The following is a 20661-nucleotide window of genomic DNA, read 5'->3' as shown; positions in this document are numbered from 1 at the left end:
ATTTTGTTTTATAGGTCTCACAGATTTGCATCTAATAGTTTTTCCACCAATCAACATGAAACCTGAGCATTTGACAGCCTTCAGTGTGTTCAACCCTCTAAAACGTTACTTTTCTGCCCAGTTTACTGATGAGGAATGAAGCATAGACGTATCAGAAGACATGCCCAGCCACGTCTTTGGCAGACTAAAGTTTTGAAAGGAGGTCAAGTCTTAAGCTTGGTCTTAAGTAGGACCTTCCCCCCCATCGTTCTGTCCCGTCCCCCCTCCCCCCAAAAAAATAAAATTCCACCACTCCAAAACTTAGGGTTTTCTAAAAGTCATTATTCCTAATCCAGATAAAACAGCAGCAACAACAACAACAAAAAAATCATTTTCTCAAACTAATGAAGATGGACTAAAGAGTGAAAAGACAATATATGCACTCCTTGTGGGTTAGTATCTTTCATCACACAGTAGGTAGACACCCAGAGAAGACAAGTCCAGGTTGCAGAAGCCCTTTACCTCCATACATAAGGATCTGAATTTCTACCTCTTGAATGGTAAAATGCCAAGTCTGGTAAAAACACAAGTATCAGTTTTAATTCTCTAGCTGCTTTATGTGCTCTGAACTCAGACCAGATAGAAGGCTGACCAACTTAAAAGCAGACAAATCAGCATAATCACAACCCTAACAAATCCTATAGCTACAAGCACAGCTCTCAGACAAATGAATATTCTGGAAGTAAATGCACTGCATAATAAAAATGCACATCCCAAATGGTGCAAGATGAAACTGGATTCCTTAATAAATCCATTCTGTCCCAATTTATGTCAATGATTTGCATATAATAAAATTGTCTTTCAGCAAATAAGTGAAAGTAATAAACCTGTCATATGCAAAAACTGACTGCTCACTAAGGCTCTCTGGCAGTTTGCTCATACAGGGGCAGATGCTCTGGTATAGCACACTAGCTGCAGGAAACATTTATCTGTTGTGTGATAAGAGGGGGAACCAGAGAGTAATGATCACCTCTGATTTTACAGCAGGCTAAATATTCATTGCAGAAGAAAGGAAAATGCCCTTTAAATAACTGATGCATTTGATGCTTGTTAAAGAAAATCTGTATCTAAAATTATTTGACTTAGAATACAATTATGTTTTAAATTGGCCTAAAAAGGTTAAAGGCTTTTTTCAGAGTATAGGAGGAGATTACAAAACTGAGTATTTACACTAGGCACTTATTTTCTACAGAATGCTTCATGTTGGTCATATTACTTAATGAACAACTAGAGAATATCAAAGAGCAGAGTAATAATCTACACAGACAATAAGTTAGACTATATAAATATTTTTAAAATTTTAGTCATCATGTGTCTTAAAATACTCATGCTCTATTTTACAAATGGTTAAACCAACACATCTAACCCCAACATCATGCTAAACCCCTGTTGCTATAAGATGTCCAGCAGAGTCCTTTCACTTTGCCAATGGGGTATTTACACAAAGGGTTTTGTGTTCTGTGTCAAGCCTTGAAAATGACACAACATTAAATGAAATAAGTGAGTCATGAGATCTACTTTTTAAGGAAAAAAATGGAAAAATACTAAGGAAACACAGCTGGTACTGTTCCCACCCCTTTCTTTCTCCATGCCTTGAGACCACAAGGCTGCTTGGAAGACAGTTCATACGAAGACGAGGTATGAGCACTGATGGTGTTAAATCATACAGACAAAAATGTTATTCATTTTGATACTTAATTTCCAGTGATGATATTCTCCTTAAGATATCCTCTCTACTAAATCGTGTGGAGTGAAACTAATTTGGAAAATGATAGTAAAAATTCTGCATTTCTGAGGTTTGATCAGCTAAGAACTGAAAACTTGTGGATGTTCCTGCCTTCTTTTCTGCTCCCCTTCCTTAAAAAATAAAATAGCATTTTTTAAAGCTACTGTTGAAATACAGACCAAATTCCTGAAAGCATATGAATTTCTTGTTCTTAAATTCAAAGGACATTATAAGAACAGCAGACTTTCACTTTTCAAACTCCTGCGAAGTGAGATTTTTCAAGGGGTATGAAGTGACTATTATGCCAACTATTTATATGGCTATGTCCAGCCAGAAAAGCAAATATTCAACATGCCTGCCCTTAATTTACTATGGGTAAGTGTGCCTCACAAGCAGGAAAAACAAACAAACAAAAAACTATATGAGAATCTCCTCTTGTTAGTAGTGAGGAAAGGTTGCTTAAACATAATGAGCTGTCAGAGTAAAATGAAATATTTTTGTCTTATCAGCAAAGACAGAGTCAAAACTGTTCCTGTCCTGAGTACATTAAAATCCTCAAACTCTCCCATTCAGACCTGAAAGTAGCATTTATATGTCTATATAAATACATATTTTTTAAAAACATACTTTCTTCTGTAATATTTCCTGCAAAGCTGCTATACTTACACATATTGGCATCATGGTTGCAGCATGATGTATAATCTTTCACATTACCTGTACAGTGTAATATTTGTAATATTGGAAGTTAAACCCAAAGCAATTAAATTCATGTGTGTTACTGCAATTTATCACTTCTGGTTATAATGAAAAAATAGCTCTCAGCTCTCCAGAGCTTCTCAGGTTGTACTTTTGTGGATCAGCAGAGAGTTTAAACAGCCCTGTTTCAATACAACACTAAGAAATAACACAACTGTTGATATTGTCTCTTCTAGACATTCTCCTCTGAATTTGCACTACGCCCTGCTAGAGCTCTTTGTCCAAGTGACTGAAATCAGTAACTTGGGGTAAGAAACAAGCACCAAGCGCTAGGACACCAAGGCACACACATACCATCTTGTGTGAAATATTTTGTTTGCATCAGGCTTTGAGATCACCCTCCATAAGCATTGGGGAAGTGAGCTTCTCTTCAATATTGTATATGCTGGTGTTTTGTTTTTTTGTTTTTTTTTTTTTTTTTTTATTATTATAAAATAAAAGCACATAGATTGGATCCATTTCACATAGCAGTTGGGTATCTTTGAGAATGTGGTCTTTGTATTATGTCTATACTAGATCCTGAGATGGGGTACCCCACAGGAGACTGGTTACTGCTCCTAAATTCCTTTCCAGACCCAAGAGCAAATTACAAGTCTGCTTGAATCTGCAACAGCTGGCTGCAGCACCTCTGGAGTCATGCAGAAAATAGATGCTGCAGCATCTATTTCGTTTTCTGTGCTTAACCCTTCTATTTTCCACTGTCACCCACAGGACACTCGTGTCACAGAAGTCGATACATTAACTGTTTTTATAGAATCTATAAATGCCTAGCACATCCTTTCACTGTGATTCCTACTATCCTCAGGCAGACTTTCAGGCTGAAAATTTGCTCTTTGTATTGTCAGTGGGAGGCAAAGTGAAAAAGGGAACCCACCTGAAATTTCTAAGGCACGTTTGGACAAATCTGCACTCTTGTGAGCTTGTCTTACAAGGATCTAGTCAAATAAAAGGGGACATTTATTTTAAAAATCTTGCCTAGTAAGCTGCACCTTGATGCAATTTATATCATGGAAACAATACACAATATAGCAGGAGAATAGTATCATCCCCCACTAGTGCAAGCAAGGAAAATTTTCATTCAATTTAACAGAGTTACATAGGTATTTGAAAAATTAGATCACAGTCTATTTCTTGAAGTGCTTAAAACCTCAGACTGTGAATCTGCCTTAAGTGAATAAATAGTTCCTACTGTGAGCAGCTCTGTATTAGTGAGTGATTCCCTAGTTGTTGCTGTAGCTGCAAGGGAGCAGTTTATACCAAGATGAGCTATTAGATCACAGTGGCTATTAGCACACAAACATGAGGAGACTCAAAAGTAGATATTACGCACATCAGAGAGATACACAGAAGTGTGGAACATTTAAAACAGAGTTATACCATTGTACTGAGGCTATATTTGTTTTTATTATAAGTTACTTAAAAGAAAAAAAAATGAATTAATTAGATTGAGATTTAAGAGATCTCTCTCACAATGCTTAAATTGACAAAATTGCCTCCACCCTCTGGTCTAGAGGTGTATCACTACCTTAAGACTTTCAATTTCCACATTTGTGATATTGCAAAACTGTCACAAATTATGAACTATCAATTCCATTCGTCTCAAAAAACCACACCTGACCATTATAAGTCTCCTTTCATGTATTGACTTAATAGGCGTTATTCCATCTTTGATAGATCAGTCATCAGATTATGAAACAAGAGCTTCTTCAGCAAATGTAAAGAATTCTGAAATAGCTTTCTGTTTTCACACTTTTGCTCTGTCATCTGACATGCAATGGTCAGCCACAGTCACTGACACAGAAATCCTTCAATGTCACGTCTCCCTGTTCTAACCAGGGCACACTGGAGCTGGACAAATGGCAGAGGAAACAGTCTCCAGGCATCTTCCACCACTGTGATGTTTGGTGGTGGTTGGGTGAGGGGGTCTTCCTCCTGCTAGAATTTGACATTCCGGAGCTTTATGGCCTGGCAAGTATAAATGAATAGACAGAGTAATTATAGTGCCTAAAACTTTGAAAACTCCTTCTTTCTGAAAAGATTTTAAGCTAAACAGCTATTTAATCTCCAAAGAGCAGAAAGGAGAGCTGTTCTTCACAGGTTATTCTATGGGTTTGAAGCTCAGAAACATCAAATGCTGACTTTTGTGTTGCTAGGTATGTTTAAAACCCTAGTCCAGCAGCCCACAATGTGTCCTGACTACCTTGAAATGACTCATAATAATAAGGTTAAATGAAGTGCTCATAACAGGTGCCAATCCTGATTAACACATAACATAGGCAGAAGAGACAGAAGAAATAACACCATTACAGGAATGTTTTATACGTCTGATAACATTATGCAGCCCTTTACTAGAAGCCATTCAAATTCTTAGAGGCAAAAGCCTAATAAAATGGGCATGACCCCATGGCCTGAAGAATAAGCAGCATAATGCACAAGTCATTCAGACTTATCAATTATGGTTTCATTTGCTAAAGGTATGAATTATGATCCCAGCTTCATAATGCTCAGTGGAAATTTTGCACTGATTACAGATTCCTGGTTTGTACGTTCTCAAAAGAAAAAGGAAAGCAGAATGAATCCTTTCTTCCTGGCTCCTGAGCAGTAGCTGTTACATATTAGACATGTGGGGGAAAAGCGTACTACATGCAAACTGCATATATACCAGCTCCTTAAAAGGCAAACTTCAGTGGATTCTGAGCCAGTCAAAAGGTTTCAGGATCAAAAGGTTTGTAACCCTGAAGTGAGAACAAGGATTCACATTGCTAAACTCTCACTGATCTCCTACTGTCTCTTTCAAGTGCCTAGGAACGCTGTACTTTAACCTCTGGCATTTCAGCAACACTTCTCCACAGGAGCTTTCAAGAAACAAGCAGAAGTCACATGGACTGCCACTGAGATAATAGCACTTGATTTACTTCCACGCTTAAATTGTTCTCTGAATCAGGGGTATCGCTCATTGTATCAAGCAGGTCTCGTAAAGCAGTACAGCTATTTTCAGACAGTCCAAATTCAGCCTCAGTTTTATGTTAAGCTGTCCTACGCAGCAGCTGGCGCTGCACAGGCCCCAGCTCAGCACTACACGCAGGCCCTCACAGTGAGGCCTCTGCAGAGATCGCACGCTGGCTTTGGGCAAGAGAGGGGACTTAGGCTTGCAGTGGGTAAGCCTTCAATGATTTTGACATGGTTTACCAAGGGAGAGGAGAGTGAAGAAGAAAAAGCACAACAAGCCAAATTACCAAAAACAACAACAAGAAACACTCCATGACCAAACAGTCCTTGAACTGCAAACTGTTGGCGATACGTCAGCTACTGTGGGCACAGTTACCCTGTGCCTAGGCCTTCCCTCAGGCAGCTGCTGTGGGCCTCTCTGAAGCCAGGAGGGAAAATTCAGCTGGTGTTCAGTCTGACACGAGGTGGCTGTTACTGTGTGGTAAAATATAAACAAATGGTGAAGCAGTCAAAATTTTACAGCCGAACAATAACAAATAAAGCACACAGACCAGATCCTCAGCTGGGGGGAAGAAAGCAGAGCCGCAGGACTTACAGCAGCAGTGTCTCACTCTAGCACATTAATGTCTTTTAATCAGTCCATCAGAATTGACAGCTTAACCTAAAATTAAAGCTTGTCACTAGAAAAGTAGCTGGGTTTTGCAAACAAGGAATGTTTTTTTCATGATTGATATTCTGCATCATATATCAGCTCTCACGGTGATTTTGCATTACATTTCCTTGTTCTTTCTAACAGGTATCCCAAATTACAGTTCTTAAAACTGAATCACATAGTGCTAGAACTGTGCCTACAGGCTCCAGTCCAGCATTCCTTAGAACTGCAGGAAGTATTTCACAAAACGTTATCCAAAATAAGTAGTTTTAGTAATCACTGCTGTAATGCTTATTCAGGTATAGTTTTTAATGACCTCAGTGGTAAATAGCTACGCAAAACATAGTGTTGTGTCAATATGTTCTCTCATCCACTATTTTTAAGGATGATTGAAAATAATGGGGGGACGCTTTTGTAAAGAAAGTAAGATATATGGGGAATATATTCTCCCATAACCTCCTTGACTCTAAATGTAATACACAGATGTAAGCACACCTGGTTTCTGCTGGGAATAAGACCATGAACATCTCGTGAAGCGGCATGGGGCCAGGTCCAGTAAAGAACTTCGCTACCTACAATTTAGGCACTGCAAAGCCTGTTCTTAAGGAGGTTGGTCCCAAAGTGAGATTCAAGATCGTAAGAGGCTTCTAGGCTTTCTACAGATTCTGGGAAGCATCTAAACCTCAGCACACTAGTGCTGGTCAGAACTAGCCAGTAAGAAACACTGAGCACAGAAGTACCTCTGGTTTCCAAGATTATTTCCCACCTTTTCCCAAGTACTATTACAAAATGTAAAAAACGGTCTTGCTGGTAGGGCTTGCCAGCAAGGACTTGCTACTTCTACTTGCATACTATAAACCCAAGGCTGTCCCTGCTGGTTGTTCCCCTTTTAAATATTGCATAACTTATTGCATAGTGGCCTAGATTCAACAAGATAGTTGCAGAGTAGTTATGGATACTAGAAATGCCTTAAAAGAATGCTCTATTTGGTCACAAATAGCTCTTAACTTAAAGGTAGGGCTCTTCCCTGAAAGAGAAGAGTGTTAAATGTCTCCAGCTTAAGGACAACAGTGAACTGTACTGCTCAGCTTTTGGACAAACAGCTTCAGCTATTAGATGTTGCCTAAGGGAAGACCACTACTTCCTCTTCAATACGAAGAAAGCACTACTGTGCTAGGTGAGAAGTTTGTTGCTTTCAGTGTATCTGCTGGGCATGGAGCCTGCTTTGAGATCAGAGCTTTCACGCACAAAATAAGGTGGTGTCTACACAGAAGCTGGATCCTTGGTTTGAGACAGTTTTAGGCATATAAAGTATAAGAACATAAACACATGCTAATTTTTATTTATTTTAATCAATAGGAGGCACAGGGGAGAGCTATCTTCTGGGTAGTGATGCTTTGACTTCCAGTTTTGGTCAGGGACACCTGAAGCATGAATTAAAGCCATGGTTTAACCACCTTGGGGGGTAGGGAGAGTGCATTTCCTTTTCTCTCTCTCTTTTTTTTTTCTTTTTTCAGGTTATTATTAATATGCAGTCCCTTGCCATATTAACAATAAATAATACTGAAACAAAACTTCCTCCTCTGCAGCTATTTGCAGGCAGAGCCCACTGTCAGTATCTCACTCAGAAGCTCATCTCTTAGAATTTTGTCTCTCTGAATGCTCTGATTGGGGATCTTATGGTTTGGAAGAAAATATCTGTCATTCTTCCAAGTCAGCTCCTTTATTATTTTTGCTCATCATCCGTCATTACTCAACAGCATATGTGATCTTAATATATAAAAATGGGAGGCCCTTCACATTTTTAGATATAGACCTAAGCAAACAATGAAAAAAAAAAATCTCCTGACATCTCATTCAGTCAATAGATGTGGTATAACACTGCCTAGCTAAGACTATAGAACAGGTGCAAGACTAACATTATTGATTTGATGTATTTTATTATAGGATTATGACTCAAAATCTGCTCATTTTTCCAATATGTGGATAGTACTGTAACACAGCTTTCCAAACTAAATTAGGAGAAATCACGTTAAGATTAGGTCCTTTAGAAACTTCCCACTTATGGCACCAGAAAGAGATTCAAAATGAAGCTACGTATAACAAAATGTTAATGTCAAATCTATTTTAAAAAATTATTTATGGTTTTGGCCTCATGATTTCCAGAGCATAAATATTAATCACACTAATAACCAAAGATTTCTATGAGTATCAACATTCATATATCCTAAATTAGTGTTCTTCTTTGAGAATGTACATCTTTCTCCATATTTTCCATTACAATTGCTATGGTTATGCTCTTATAACAGCTGCTGGAGAAAGACAATAAGGGAATTCTATAAGGAAAAGAATCTATTCAGATTTTATTGGTAGATTTGAATGTTTGTAAAAAAAAAAAAAATAAAAATCAGAAAGCTATAAATTGTATTCCTCTTAATGATGTATTAAAAGTAGTGAGTCATTTTTAGTGTCTTTCCAATGGATACCACCAACTACATAAACAGAAGCCTTTACAAAACACAAAGAATTATCAAGAGATTCTGGTTCATAACAATAAAAATAATATCGAAGAAACTCAAGTACCAGTATCATGCATAACAGAATGCCTTGATTAGATAGATGAGACATAGGTAGCATCTGTTTAAAACCAGGTGCTTCTGATTATACTATATATAGACAACTTATTTAGTTAATTACACATCTCACATTCAGTATTTTAATAGTTTTAATTCCAGTCATTTTAATTATATCTTGTGATGGCCTTTGACTAAGGGGCCACCTTGGGATTAGGAACCTGAGACACAGTGGAAAGACTTGTTCTAATGCTCAACTTTGCCACCTTTGAATGCATTCAGTGAAATAGCCATGAGACACTGAATTTTGACATCATGGGTATCAAAAATGGGTGAAAGACTTCTTACAAATAGTCCAGCCATACACCACCCTGTACTACTAGATCTTTTTTTAATGTTAACAATGTGTAAAATCGAAGTATGAAGTTTGATCGGCAGAGCTCAAATATAATGGCTGGCAGTTAGAGCTTTATTTGCCTGCCAAGGAAGTTCTATATGGACATAAATGAGACACAGCACCTAATGAATCCCTGCAGCACAAGTTATTTTTTGGGGAGGGATATTCTTGAGGGTATTTTGTGCATAGATATATCTAGATTATTAACTCTACTGTGTCTGACACCGAGTGCATTAACTAAATGCCTCTTGAATACTGACAGGCATGGTGCATCACCTATCTTGCTAGGAAGCCTATTCCAGTATTTGACCACGTCCCCAGTAAACACATTTTTCCTAATGTCTATTCTGAACATAGCACAGCTCTGTGCAGTTCCTATGCAACCTGGCCTCAGTTACCAGGTAGGGGTTCAAAGCCTCCTTCACCAGATGGATTTATCAGAGGGATTTTATACCAGATTTATTAGATAATAAAATCAGGAGAAAAAAGGAGGGGAATAATTTAACACTTCCAACAATTAAATTAAAAATGCAAGTCAAAAACATTTGCTTCACTGCATTTTAAGTGTAAATAACATGAAAACCAGTTCAGTCAAGCAAACTACTTTCAAGTTAACCACTCATGTTTTTGAAATTGTCTCTTCATACCATTTGCTTTTCTTTATGAAAAGTCAGACTAAAGTCTGTCAAGATATGTCTTCGCTTATGACAGTGCTGGGCTAATTTAACCCCAAATAGACTTTCACAAAATTAACCCCATGGCTGACAAATTTCTATGCATGAAAAGTAAAATCGAGGTTGCTGAAGTGGGATCAGAGTCAATTTTGGTCACTGGCTCCTGAGAAGAGGGAATAATAGAACCTGAAAGATCAATTAAATTGTTTCTTGAATGAGTGTTTAAAAATATTTCACCTCTAGAGAGAAGCAGCTTCAAAAATTGGTGTGGGATATGGAGCTTTTTGTTGCTTGGTTATTAGCTAGAATCCCGAGCAGGTCAATAGTAAATGCAAGTCACTTCCACTTAGCAGTGTAATATGCTTGAAATGATTAAGTAATTTGGCCAGTTTCTAGAAGAGAAGCACCCATTTCGAACACACATAAGGCTTAATAAATGTATTAACCATCCTTCTGGTAACAGAACTGAGTAATCATGGAAACTGAACATTCTGCATAATTGGCCTAGCTCCATCAGAGCACATTAGATCACAATATGGGAACACCATTTTGGACACAGAAGTTTCAGTTTAATTCTGCCAGTTTGGCATCTTGTCAGAAACTGTTTATGGTACAAATCTCTAAAGAAATTATAAAGGTATCAATCTCTAGAAGATCCAGTTCTTTATGCTTTTATTTTGGACATTTGATGAAACAAATCCAGTCTCTTGCTTCACTGATATATTTCCAGTAACTTGCCTAATAAAACAAAATCCTTTGAATGCAGCAACTTCTGCACATAACCTCTTTATTTGCCACAAGTTTCCTGTTATAAGAGTATAATGTCAGTCATCTAAAATAGGGTTATCTCCCTTGGCATTTATTAATTACATTGAAAATTCCCTAGACTGTTTGATCACACCACAATCACTGTTTCTTATGACATTGAGATAATTGAGGTTGCACTGTATCTTATATTGACAAAATGGGATAAACTCATTTTTCTAACTAGAAATTGTTTTTTGCTAGCTAAATACATTACCATAGGCCAGATTGTACTGGTTTAGGACAGAAATTTAAGGTTTTGGTAAGTATACCCAATCTTTGGGAAAGAATAATGAAGCTGTTGAAAGATAGAGAATATCTTCAGAAAAATGTCTTCTCTAGAATGCTAGTGCAGCACTGCAACAGATTACCTATATCAGACAGGGAATTTCTATCCTTGGAAGTCTTCCAGACTCAGGTAGGCAAAGCTACAACTAGAGGTCTGGAGACCCTTGCTTTCAGTGGGAGTCTACACTTGATGACCTCTCCAAACATCTCTTATGAACAGTATTTCTGCAATCTTTACTTCAATGAGCTATTGCTATGATTGTTCTGATTCAATTAGTGCATAAAAGCTCCAATTCAAGGAAGCAACTAAGAACACGTGAGAAAAGTGAAAAGAGGATTACAAGATTTAAGTGATCTAAGCATCACACACAAAAACACAAATAATAATAAAACACTACAAGCTGTAGAGAGAAGAGCACAAATAAACTACTAATGAGGAGGATAGTGAGAGAGGAATGCGTAGGAAAAGATATACATGTAGAAGTAACCTCCAACAGCAGGAACAGATACCCTCACTAGAGGCAAAAGAAATTCTAGGAAAGTTGATAAAGGATATATTTGAACTACAGCTGCTGTGCTGTTGGCACAGGCAGCAGAGGCAGAGTTCACAGAGGCTAACTATCAGGCTGTCTAACTAGCTTCTTCAATAGCTTTTGCAGAAATTTTCACTGCTGTGGTTACATTGCTAGCAGTGTCCTAACTAAGTAGTTTAAGACCCATTCAGATGTCTGCACAAGGCTGCTGTAAAAACCACCCCTCAGAGAGTTGGAAACAGCAAGTGAGCTGAAGTTGCCATTTGCTTCTTGACTGCACAGTAAATAAAGCACAAAAGAACAAAAGGAAAGACAAAAATGGGAAAGCTGTTTCAAAGCTGTTTCATTTATGACTAAAATAGTCCTCTCTTCAAACAGAAAGGCTCTATGGTGAAAATTCTAGTCTGCCACTTCTCATACCCATGGGAGGGATGTTTCCCCAAAGGGAGGCATGTCCAACATCTTGAACAAGACCAACCATTTCAGCTTTTTTTTTTTTCCCTCCTGCCTACCAAAGGCTTTGCTATTAGAATGCTCAGAAGTCTTTTTTTTTTTTTTTTTTTTTTTTTTGCATTGCTCCACCCCCAGATTTCAACCTCCATATGCTGTTCCCCTTTCATAACAGGGAAAGAAATCTGACTCTGATTTCTGTGAACCAAATCCAGATTTACAGCTACACATTTGTAGCTATGAAGTAAAAGCCTTGGTTCACTTTCAAAGCTTCTGAGTAGTCCACACTGAAATCTGTACAATGCATTATTTGCAAGTTCTCCTCTTTACGTGCCAGTCACAAAACAATACTGTCCAATCTTTTAAGGATGGTAGACAGAACAGAATATAAAGAACAGAGAATCCTCTTAGGACAAAGACTCATAAACTGACTGCTGTTCTCAGGCTGACAAAGCAGACTTCAGCCAGGTGGCTTCAAGTTTTTATGTTTCAGTCAGTAGGAAATTCTGTTTAGTATACACAACTAAGTTGCAGAATTACCAGGTGTGGCTCACAACTTAGCCAAAGATGTCATTTTGTTCTGACCCTTTTCTCAATAATTTTCCCAAGTTGCCTGGACGTATGCCCACTCTTTTTTGTTGCTTTGTTCTATAGGCATAATTTTGCATATTTGAGAAAGAGAAAAAAAAATAAAACTGTTCTACTGAAACTACCCAAAGATCACTTTTTGGATGTAAGAATGTCTGTATTTTAAGTCACAAGACTGCTTTGACCCTTACTTGATTGAAAGCAACATCTGTTTTCCAGGTTTCCAGCTGTGCTCAGCTAGCCAGAGGTAGCCAATTGCAGACATGTGTGACATTTCCTCAGCACGTTGTGTTGACACACTGACATGCACCTTATTAGAACAATGGGCAGCAAAACTTCTCAACACCTTTAAGTCTCAAGTAGCTTCATCCCAGCAAAGTCAAATACTTGTCAGTGGCCTTTTTTTTATTTTATTTTTTTCCTGATGACCCTTCCTGTTGGAGATGTACTGAACTCCTAAAAAGCAATCTCTCACTAATCTCTATTTCAGAGCTGTATATTCAGAGATCTACATTTAGTAAAGCTGGCATAAATTACCCCTACACACCAGAAGAACAAGAGAGGTCCCATACGAATGCACTCAGTGGTGAATGATGCATTATCAATCCATTGCAATCAGATTTTGTTTTATTATTTTCCATCACAGACTGAGCCGATATCCAGTACAACAGGAATCCAAAAGTACACACGATAATGTTCATTCTATAGCTGCAGAGAAACTACATGCACAAAAAATTAGCTTAGAATTTCAAACCTGCAATTCTGTAGAATTTGAAGGAAAATAACATTAAAATGCGATGGAGACAGTTCTGAGGCTCCTAATAGTAAGTGATTTTAAGATCAATATACTAACTTTAGCAGGGTACTGAAACAGAAGTTTCTGAATAGAGCAAATGTGTAAACAGCATCCTTTTTAGGAATAGTCATTTGATAGCCCCTTCTGGGACATGAGATACTCTCGGGCAAGCCACAGAATGTGTAGTGGCAACAGCCTAATTCAGTATTGAAAGAGAACTAAGAGTGTGACTGCTTTAAGATTAATGACATATGAGACTCAATTCCCCTTACTCTGTCTCTCTATAGCTGCAGCTCTTGAGAAAGCAGGAGGAGGTAGTAGACTTCTACGGCTGTGATAGTTGAATACTCAGACCCATTGCTGAGAATGCAATTCTGATTTAGCTTACCCTGGAGCCAGCAGCATCATTTCAGTTTACACTGCCTGAAATTCACTATCAGACACAAGGCCTGATTACTTTAGTTCTACATCAGGTAACAATCCACTGTTTGTCCCGGAATATCAGTTTCTGCCACTATTCATCCTCTACATGTGGTGGTAAAACTGATGGCCCCTTTCCCTGCTTTAGGCCTGTCCACCTCAATTATTATCTGGTTACCCACGCCTAATGTTTTCCTGAACAATCTACTCCTTCCACCATACGTAAACCAAGAGGTAAATCTGTCTTGACCAAGTTTCACATATGGACAGACTGAGAAAGGATCTATATGCTTTATGTCTAGGATTGCATGCCAACATGGCAAATACATTGGCAGAATTTGAAGACTTCATTTTTTCTTGACAGTGCAACTAAAGAAGAATGAAAAACAGGTAAAACCATCAGTTGCACTAATTCAAGGAAAAATTGCCAGTACAGGCAATTAACTTCTGCTTAGTTCGACCAATTGTATCCTACTTCTACATAATGACTGATTTGGACACTTCTTTTAAACAGTCATTGGTACTCTACCACCAGATACGTAGAATAGAACTGGATAAACAGTTCTTGTAATTATAATGTATTCATATCTAGTGGGGTCTGTAAAAGACACCTTAAAACTGAAAAAAAAAAAAAAAAAAAAAAAAAAAAGGAAAAAGGCTTAGGCAGACTTCGCAAATTTGGGGCCTGAAATTAAATCAATATTCTATGCATAATAAACATTTACAGCACTAGATATACATTGCAATTATTATTATAGGTAATTAAGGCAGAAAATATGATTTTTTCTTGTAGTTCTCAAAATTAAATACATTCAGGCGGGTAACACTTCCAAGTTTGGGATAACTACAGCTTTCATGTTACAAGAAAAATGCTAGCTTGCAAAATCATACAAAGAAAAAAAAATCCATCCTTGTTTGTATTATGTACCTCACCTTTGATTACTGAACTTAAACAAATGTTTTAAATTGACCTTCCATTTGAGCAATTATTCTGCTTGCTTACTTTCCCCATTTACTGAGGAAGTGAAAATAAACTAGCCATTTATACATTTGTTTAGACTTCCAAATGAGATTCATTTTCTGGTTTTAATACAGTGTTTGGGTTATATGCACCACTAGGGAATACTTGTTTAAAAATTCATTTTGACTGGAATTTTTATATCCTGGGAATTGGATAGAAAAATCTGTACTGGTCTTCAATTAAACAAAACTGTTCCGTGGTTTATAATATTAACATTCAATATCAAGTCTAGTCTGATATTGTCCATTTAAATTCCACTTTCTAACCTGTTTATAAAGCATTGCGTAGATAATGAAAAGAAGAAGCTGCTCACTTTGTCTTCATTACCAAAAACATCAGCAGTGGAATCAATGGACATCACCCAATGGATTCAGAGGAAGAGAAACTTGAAGTAAAAACAGTCTTCCATTTTTGTGCTCATCAGCATCCAGAAACTCCTACGCTGTTCACAGGTGAAATGGAATCATGTTATGTTCTTTTCCCTCCTTGCAACAGTGCTCAAAAAACAAGCTTTGTTTTGTATAATTAAGTAGCTGTAATTGTATAATTAAGGACATTTTTGACCCTTTCATGGATTTTGTAATAGTTCCCCAGGAAAAACTGCTAACACTTTTGATTTTGATTTATGTGAATAGCTATGCTGTGTGTGTGTGTTCATATGCATTATTGAGATATGCTCTAGTTAGAGATGAGACTTGAATTTAATTCTGAAAGAGAAGTTTGTTCAATGGCATCTTCTTCCTGATAATACAGTAATGTACAGGGGCTTTAGACTGAAAGCAGCACCACTAAATGATAGGCCTCATATTGCTTCAAAACAATCACATGAAGAAACCTAATACTCTGTGCTAAGGAACAGTAAATGAGCACTGCTCACAGAGAGCAATGAACAATCCCAGGAAACATTAGTAATTGCAACAGTGATCTTCGCATGTTAGCCCTCTAACCATTGCCAAGTTAATTATGAGCATCAATTTATTTACTCCCACAGGCAGCTGTGGGAGAGGCAGCCTAGGAAAAATAAGTTTTGTAAACAGCCATGGGCAATAAAGAGTAGCAGGGTGCAGGCAGAAGAAGGTTATATCATCAAAATCTGAAAGATGTCCAAAACTTGCTCGTGTTTATTTTAAAATATTGAGGATATGCCAAGATATTCAACTGCACCAAGACAATACTCCATGGAGGGCCAGGTTCTGAGATTCAAAAACTGGCGTGATGGCAATGGGAGCTAAGTTGAACAGGGTTTCCCATTTCATTCTTTACACTATGTGTATTATTCCCTGCCTCTGGTTTCTTTTCTCAAAGAAGGCATGAAACATATTCAGAACCCCGCTGTAGGAGAAAGTGGGGAAAGTTCAAAACTAACAGCAGCAGAGCAAGTTAGTTCACAACAGGAAACTAGATATCAGTCAGGAAACAAAATCCTACTAAGACCACATTTATCTCTATACTATTCTCTTCTCTGCCAACATGTATCCTAGAAATATTAAAACCTCTCAAGGTCCACATGAGTAGAACAGTGTAAATTGTTGTGAGAACATACATACTCCCCAGAGGTCTCCTGCAAATACGTACACTATGAATATTCATGACTCGTCTCTAACGTTTGTGCAAACAAAATTTGACATGGATATTTGTAGAGAGCAAAGGAAAGACATAATGAAAAGACTGAATATATATTTACTAATTCTGGCAAATAAACATACTTTCCTGAAGTATTCAGCAGCTTCTGTTTGTGAAATTCATTCATTCATACCTTGCAAAGCGCTTTTGAGAAGACAATAGAAAATAATATGCATTTCTAGGATACCTGTGCTATATAGAAGGATACTGTCTATCACGTTTGTTATCACAGACATGAGCAGAGTGGGAGAACTCATTGAGACCAGCCCTGTAGAGGGGGTTCTGGTGGATGAAGAGCTCAATGTGTGTCAGCAGCACAGGCTTGCAGGCCAAAGGCCAACTGCGTCCTGGGCTGCATCACTAGAGGAGTGACCGGCAGGGTGAGGATTGTCTCCCTCTACTCTGCACTTGTAAAGCCCCACTTGGAATCCTGACTCCAGCTCTGGGGCCCCCACCACAAGAAGGAGATGGACCTGTTAGAGTGGGTCCAGCGGAGGGCCATCATATCTACAATGAATTTGGTCAGAGGGCTGGGGCACCTCTCCTATGAGGAAAGCTGAGAGAGCTGGGGCTGTTCTGCCTGGAGAAGAGAACACTCCATGGAGACTTCATTTCAGTTTTTCAATACTTAAAAGGGGATTATAAAAAAAGATGGAGAGCAACTTTTTACTCAGGCAGACAACAATAGACAAGGGGGGAACGGCTTTAAACTAAAAGAGGGGAGACTTAGATTAGATGTTAAGAAGCAATTCATCGCTCAGAACTTGGTGAGGCCCTGTAACAAGCTTCCCAGAGAAGCTGTGGATGCCCCATCCCTGCAGGTGTTCAAGGCCAGGCTGGATGAGCCCCTGGGCAACCTGGTCTGGTGGAAGGTGTCCCTGCCCGTGGCAGGGGGGTTGGAACTAGGTGATTTTTAAGGACCCTTCCAACCCAAACCATTCTATGATTCTATTCTGTAAGCTTATTAAGACAATAAGAATTGTAAACAATACATTCAGTCATCCATACCAGTCATTTTCTTATTCAGTGGAAATGAACCTGAAATTTTTGGAGATTGAAAAACTTAAAACTATTGCCTAAACTATTTATTACTTAGAACTATGTCATCGTTATCCAAAAGATTTTTTTTTTTTTTGAGGATGTATCTGAAAACAACTAAAATTCCAAATGAAAGACTACAAAATCCATCATCTCATTCTTTCTTGTAATGTTCTTCAAGAGAAAAATCTTCCAATTTATGAAGCCTGCTTTCTAGGACAACCCTCTCAAATATGCTGGGGAATTCCTCATGAAGTATTCAGTTACCGGACAGAAAGTATCTGCTTTCACATCCAGTGCTATCACATGCAGAACTTCGGACTAGGACTGTAAACCACTACGAAATTACTCTTCATTGGTGGTTGGGGTTCATGTTTCCACTGGATTCTTCGATTGTACTAAATGCATTCATATAAAAATGTAATACCAAGTTAGGCTTAAATAGAACGTATCTTTTCCTCATACATGTCAGTTTTCAAAACTGGGTTAGGCTATTCTGTAAAATAGAGCTAGACTGTCATTTTAATCCAGAACAAGTGATTTAATTTCCAGAAGTGCTATGTACCTCAGCTCCTACTGACTTTGAAGGTCAAACTACTGAAAAATAACTCAGATATGGACTTGGACATTCACTATGAAGAATCTAAATTTCCAATTACTTGTTTCTGTTATTATACATTCTGACATTATTATATAGCTAGTATTATTTGTTCTAAGTATTTATTTATATATATTTTAATCCCTCACAAACACTCTGCTGTTCATGAAATTCAATAGTATTTTTTGCTGTTGAGCCAGTAAGACATGGAAACAGTTTTCCACACAGGCTTGTGATTGCTATCTCAACTTATTCATTACTATCCCAGTGCTTGCAGGTATTTCCACATCATTCTAGATCTTCCCATAAACTGTATTTGGGACACGAGGAAAAAGTAGTCTTTTGTAACCATGAGTTCTTAATATTGATATAGTCAAGAGATATTAATTATTCAACATGTCAAATAGATTTTACTTTTCATTATGTTTATGATCTATCCTTTGAATTGATGATTCTACCTAAAGCTGGACAAATACTGTTGTATATTTTTCACAAATATTCCCACAAGGATTTTTTTTTGATTCTTCTCTTTCCTACTAATGTGCTTTCTTTAGGCCCATCATTTCTGCTTTCTAAAAAAAAAAAAAAAAACAACAAAAAAAACACACACACACAAAAAAAAACAAACAATTGCTTTCCAAAAATAATGAAAGAAGTTTCACAAACACAGATGTAAACAACAGCATAAGTTGTGATCTGTGGTCTCTATATACAAATATAATTATTTTAGTTTGACCCAGACATATTTATGAAAGAATGGCTGACAACCTTGAAAACTAAAAGCAGGAGTTAAAGTTACTGCTTGCTGCCCCTGGTTGTAACAGACCCTTCTAAATCTTGTGAACATGCACAGAAAAGACCTTCTGAGACACATTGATCAGATGTCATCACCAAGTAAGAAAAAGCAGCAGCACCACATAGTTCCTCTGAACAATAATTATCCCCCAAACCGTTCAAATTTTGAAAGTACTTAAAACTGATTTCAGTCAGTCTAGGGAATTTATGTGATTCTTGAAATGCTTATAATCTGAACATACTTCAGGTGAAAGGGACAGGGATAAAAATCATTGCGATATCTTCTGAGTAATAACACAGTTGATGACTTGCATCTATTTTGTGAGGTGAGAAAAACACCATTTGCTAGTCACAGCTTGGCAGTGTTTGTTGGATTAACCAATCTTTCCCCTCAAAATACTGCACATTTCCTGCCTCTCATCAAATATTTTCCTGTTGTTGTTCTGACACTTCTGCACACTGGGTCAGGGAACAGGTATTTTTCCCCAACTGCACATCAATTTTGATTCCTAATGCATTATCTGGACAATTACTTGCATCCAACAGCTGAAAGTGCTCTAAACAAGTGTCAGAATTAGAGTGGAAATGCTTTAACACATTTGAACAAATCAAAGGATTGTGTGATCTAATCACACTAATCCAAACACTGAAAAATTTTTAAAAACTTTAGCCAGTTGTTAAGCTATTTTAGACAGCTAAAAAAAATTGCTCTCTGGTAATAAATCCACAGGCTAAAATTTATTAGAGAAAGGCTTAACAGAGTCAAGTATTCTCATAAAGTCCTTAAAAAAAAATCCAAGCCTAAAAACAGAATTTCCATCACTTTACATAGGGGAAAATAAGTTGCAATATATCAATACATTGAAGTCAACGAAGCTATACTATGTTAAAACTGCAAGAACAGAATTGACACCACAATACCCCATTAACATTCCCATTTTACATGAAAATTTAGATTCGGAAGCATTTCTCTTAAGTGTCAAGCTGGTACTGTACGGTTAAGACCTCACCATTTGCCACCACCACCTTCCCCCACCTCCCACTCTACCCCCACAGACTAAGCCATAAGTTCTTAATTATTTCCCAATTTGAAATATATTTATTTCCATTTAAATCTCCCACTAATCTATTCAGTACAATTTCTATAGCAATTTAGAGAGTCTGGAGCCATCTGGAAACAAGTGGGTTCTCTTAATTATTGAGCCACAACAGCATGCATCACTGTTAAGAATGAAATCTTCAGTCCATAACCACCCCTTCCCTGAGTCTATATGAATCTCAATATTCTGAAATGACCAAAGCAAAGTAGGACAAAAGGAATAGCACATACATACATAAATCCATGACCTTCAGTAGGTTCCAAAACAAGGCAATAAACAGGACCAAGTAAATCCAGATGGTTCTTTATGAAAAGGTTTGTGGAGTGACATTCTTTAACATTATTTTGTTTTATAAATCGATTATTCAAGAAATGTTCATGATCTATTTCTGAATGACCAGCAACCAATAACAATGTCTTGTGACAGGGCATAGAAACCATGGCCTATAATCACAAGAACATTTTTAGCCAGGACCTGTGCCCTAATAAAATAGCTTTCTAGAGACAAAGAATGTCTTTTTTTCAAACCAGCCCTAGAGCCTGCAGATGGAATACAGGAATAAAATGAGGAAAAATCCCTCTTAATCTTGGAGTACAGATTCTCCTCAAAGTTTCAGCTAGAGTCACAGATTCTCCCCAAAACACTCAAGGTACAGTACCAGTTACGGCTGAGCATCTGTATACTATGCTGACTGCTCATCATCTCTTTGAAGGTTCTGCTGTAAGAATTTCTCAGTTGCTCCAAGAAAGCAACTAACTACTCTCATATAGTTTACTCTAACGAGTTATCATTCTACGGTGGTATCTCTTATATTTCATTGTTGAAGTAATTTGACATAGAT

The 20661-nt window shown here is 37.5% G+C and overlaps 1 protein-coding gene across 18 annotated transcripts in view; it reads right to left on the bottom strand.

The window, feature by feature from the left end:
* LOC119717758 (uncharacterized) overlaps nt 1–20661 on the bottom strand; it is a 518405-nt gene that overhangs the window by 156485 nt on the left and 341259 nt on the right. Inside the window, exon 3 of one of the 18 annotated variants that reach the window (XR_011811359.1) lies at nt 3930–4486. The exons of the other annotated variants lie outside the window; for them this stretch is intronic. The gene's annotated coding sequence lies outside the window, so the exon portion shown is untranslated. Of the gene's footprint in view, nt 1–3929; nt 4487–20661 lie in introns of those variants that run through there. 18 annotated transcript variants of the gene reach the window in all.

The sequence above is a fragment of the Anas platyrhynchos genome, chromosome 9 (genome assembly GCF_047663525.1).
Source record: "Anas platyrhynchos isolate ZD024472 breed Pekin duck chromosome 9, IASCAAS_PekinDuck_T2T, whole genome shotgun sequence".
Taxonomy (NCBI): domain Eukaryota; kingdom Metazoa; phylum Chordata; class Aves; order Anseriformes; family Anatidae; genus Anas; species Anas platyrhynchos.
This window is presented reverse-complemented; position numbering and strand designations above follow the sequence as displayed.